This window comes from Solanum tuberosum, unplaced genomic scaffold, assembly GCF_000226075.1.
Source record: "Solanum tuberosum cultivar DM 1-3 516 R44 unplaced genomic scaffold, SolTub_3.0 scf00110, whole genome shotgun sequence".
NCBI classification, from domain to species: Eukaryota; Viridiplantae; Streptophyta; class Magnoliopsida; order Solanales; family Solanaceae; genus Solanum; species Solanum tuberosum.
The window spans coordinates 235336-239976 of NW_006239037.1; positions in this window are offsets into that span (position 1 = coordinate 235336).

The window sequence follows — 4641 nt, forward strand, 5'->3', positions numbered from 1 at the left end:
TTCTTTGCTTAAAAAATAAATATTCAAAAATAATCTGTGCAAAATTTATTACTCCCTCCGTCCCATTTTATGTGGCAACATTTGATCATGAAGTCTTTGAAATGATTACCAAATTGCCCTTTAAAAAGTAGACTCACTTTTCTCTCTCCTCATAAATGTATTGGAGTATTATTTTAAGATTAAGTGGGACCAACAAGGGTAAAAGAAGAATTGTATCTTTAAATACTTACCATATAAGGAAAGTAACATTCTTTTGGGACTGACCAAAAAGGAAATGTTGCCATATAAAATGGGACGGAGGGAGTAGTATATTTTTCCTTCGTTAATAATCGGGTCATTCGCACGAATTTCTTTATTTTTTGCTTGACTTTAATTTATGTCCTTCATCACTTTAAGTAATAAATTAATAAACTAGTCAAAATTTCTAACATAATTATTAAAAATATCTACATTTTAAAATAATTATTAAAAATATCTACATTTTAAAATAATTATTAAAAATATCTACATTTTAAAATAATTATTAAAAATAGCAATATGTCAATATTTTAGTAAATATAATGTATTCTAATATAAGTTATTTACCTTCTTCTTTTTTTCTCAAATTAGGCCTACTTTTTTACCCCAAAAAGATCTCATTATCCACTTTTTTCTCTCTAAATTTTTTACCCACATTGTATCCTCTCTCACACAGATTTTTTCCCCCTTATTCACAAGTTTTTCAACCCTTCTCTTTCATATTTTTTCAAAAATAAAAAATAAAAATTCTCTCTCATCTAATTTCCTCTTCCAATTGTTCTTCATTTTTTTCTTCTTCCCCTTCTCTCTCTTTCGTAGCTTTCATTTTTTTTACCAAATCGTGATTTGTTTTCATAATTGAGATTTTGTAGATCGTAGTAATCTACATTGGCATTCATACATCATATATTTTTTTGATTATTTATACATTAATATTTAGTGATTTCGAAATTTTGCTTATAGGGGTTACTAATGCACAAGTGAATACGGATTTGGATTTAGATTTGGATTTGATGAACAAGAAATTAAAAAAAAAAAAGGAACATAGCAGATGAAGAAGAAGAAAGAGAGAGTCAGAGAAGAAGATTGCAAAAAATTGTATTCATCCCAGAATTGTATTCATATTAATATTTGTTTATGTTTTCTTTTACTCAACATTTGTATTTTTATTAAGAATACTGATTCAGATTTGAATTTCTTGAACAAAAATTGGAAAAAAGGAACATAGCAGACGAAGAAGAAGAATAAAGAGAGAGTAAGAGAAGAAGGTTGAAAAATTGTATCCATACCAGAATTGTATTCATATTAATTTTTGTTTGTTAATTGTTTTCTTTTACTCAACATTTGTATTTTTATTAAGAACATTGAATTTCTTTTTTAGTTTGTAGTCATTCCAATAGGTATGCCAAATGAATTTGTATTTTCTAAGCATAGATGTATCCTATTCTTTTCACAATCAATTTGTAATTTTTTTTAGAATATTGTATCCTTCCTCAACAAATTGTATTATTTCCACTATGTATGCTATTTTTTTTCTAGAATCATGTATCCCTATTTCTTTCACAATCAATTTGTATTTTTTTAGAATATTGTATCATTCCTCAACAGATTGTATTATTTTCACCATGTATGCTAAAAAAATTTCCAGAATCTTGTATCCTTTCATAAATCATATTCATATGTAATGATTAGATTATTGGGATACAATCAGTAATATTTTGTAATACAAATAAAAGAAAATATATTTGGCAGTCATGTCTGGGATACAATTTTTAGCCTTCATTATGAAAGTAAAACACCAATTCTAATTTGAATGGTAAAGTGAACACATAAATTGTAAAAATTATTGGTATACAATTACGATGAAAACATAATAAAAAAAGAAATTGTTGATCCAATCGAATGAGAAAGGGGATTACTGATGAGAATTTTAAGTGATATGTTCCTTTTTTTTAAAAAAGAATATTCTCTCCCCTGATTTTCTCCTTTCTGTTATTAAATAATTGTATTTTTGAAAATCAAACAAATAAAAAAAATACATAAATCAGAGACATAACAAACTAAGATATTGACATTTTAAATAAATATTGAAAGTGTGGCTAAGGGATCCTATTAAATGTCAAAATATTGACATTTTGAAAAATTTCCCAAAAAAAATGCGTTAAAATATCTTTGACATCGGAAAAAACTATAATACAAAAGTTTATATTTTTGTATTATAATATAACAAGTAATGTCGCTTTAACTCATACAAAACATATATATGTTGTTAGAGACATTCAATTCATAAACCACAAGTTATGTCTTATCATGCATAATTTAATTCATACGAGACATGCGATAATAGATATAAATTTAATTTCAAAATATTATGTCTTGAGAAGTTTATAGCATGCAAGTTATGTCTTTTATGACGTAACTTAATTCATACCAAACTTATGTTAATTGAGGCAAGTTATATCTTCATAACTTAGTTCCTACAAAATTTTATATTGATAAAGGCAATTCAAACTTTATATATGTTATGCTCTGAAGAAGTTTGTACTATGCAATTTAAATTATAATCCATAATGTTTTGTTGTAAGTGATATAATTTATTCCTATATAATTTTTTGTTCGAACAAAAAAAAAATGTTCTCTAAACTTGCAAAATAAAGTTATAATCAATGGTAGTTTGGCCCACAATAAATCAATAATTGAGGTAGAAATTAAAAATCATCAATTTAAAAAATAAAAATTAAAGATTACTCTAAATACGGTGGATTCATACAAAAACATGTTAATAGGTTAGCTTGTTTTAAATATAATATAAAAAAAATTGATCAATTTTTTTATTTTTATTAAATTAAAATGTAAATATTCAATTCTCAATCAATAAGCTATATTATTAGGGGTGTTAAAAGAATATGAAACACCGATCGAATCGAGAGAGCCAGACCGTTTTATGTTATTTTTTCAATAAAATCGTGGACTTTTATTGAAGTATATAACCGTCCCGAATAATTGGGATGGTCCTTTTAAATTATGAAAAAATTAAAAATATTTGGAACCGAACCGAATAACCTTACATGTATGTAAGTATATTTTATATATTAACAATATGTTAAATTTAATATTACAAATATATTTTATAACATTTTTCAAATATAAATATAACATAGGTCCTAGACCTTTGGTGACTAGACGACTTTGGGTATTTGCTTTTTAATTAGCATTTATTTAATTAGGTTTAAAATTAAAAGATATTGTAATTGATACTCTATCAAACAGTACAACAAAACCTATGCAAACACTCATATTAAATGTTTAAGATCAAAGAATATGGCAACAAAAATTTATATTCTCGTCTTCTTGGTGAAGAATTAAAGTGTTTCTTCAAGAACATATTTGCGAAAGAAATATTTTAATAGTAGTATATTTTGAGGTGATATTTTAAAAGAAAAAAACAAAAATTAACTGAACCGTACCGATATGATTGTGATGGTTTAAAAAATCTAATTTTGGTTATGTATTATAAAATATAAAAAAAATGGGATGATATTTTTTTTTAAAAATAACGATCTAATCGTATCATTGACACCCCTAAATATTATACAGAGATGAATAAAAAAAATCAAATATTGATATTATATTAACATGATGATTTAAATATAATTAAAAATATCAAGAAAAATAAATTTAAAAATCACTTCACAAATTAATTTACTACCTACAAAAAACTCATCACAAAAATAAATAAATAAATAAATAAATATAGGAAATATATTGATAAATATGTATATATGGCATGAATATTTTGGTCTTGCAATAAATAATTTTTTGCTTTTTTTATGTCACGACCCAAATTCACAAGTCGTGATGGCACCTATATTCCCAACCAATAGGTAAGCCAACCCAACATATTTACCAATTATTTTTAACTAACTAAGAGGTAAAAGGGTAAACACTAAGTAAAATCTCCAACATTGAGTTCTTTACAATTATGAAATGCGGAAAACTAAAATACCACCCCAAGTTTGGTGTCATAAGTACAAGAGCCTCTAAATATGATGCAAGTCTGAAACTAAATGACAAATCCAAACATAAGGGATATTCTGTTTGAATACTAAAATAACAGAATAAATAAAGGGTAGAAGGAGATGTGGGCCACGGAACAGCCAAGCAGCTCACCACAACTCCAAGATACTCCAAGCTCGGACTCAAAAAGCTCCACGAGATGTGCTCGTACTCGGAATCGAATCTGCACCACAAAAGAGTGCAACAAGTGTAGTATGAGTACGAAACCACGTGTACCCAGTATATCTCATAGACCGACAACGAAGAAGTAGTGACAGGAGTTTTAATAATAAAAATAAGTCTATTACTTATACAAGTCTATAGTACGCTTACCAGTCAAGTTCATCAAAATAAGGATAAACAAACTTCACATAATGTACAACCACCAATAAATCACGCAATCCACAATAATGAATGATGTAATGAGATGCAGTGCAATGTGACACCATGAAATGATATGCCTCAGAATGCCAAGTACTCTCTCAACCGTATATACATGATACTCCTCGGAAATACATCGAGAGTTCATGACCCATGGGGGACTCGCGAGGTCCATATACCGACACG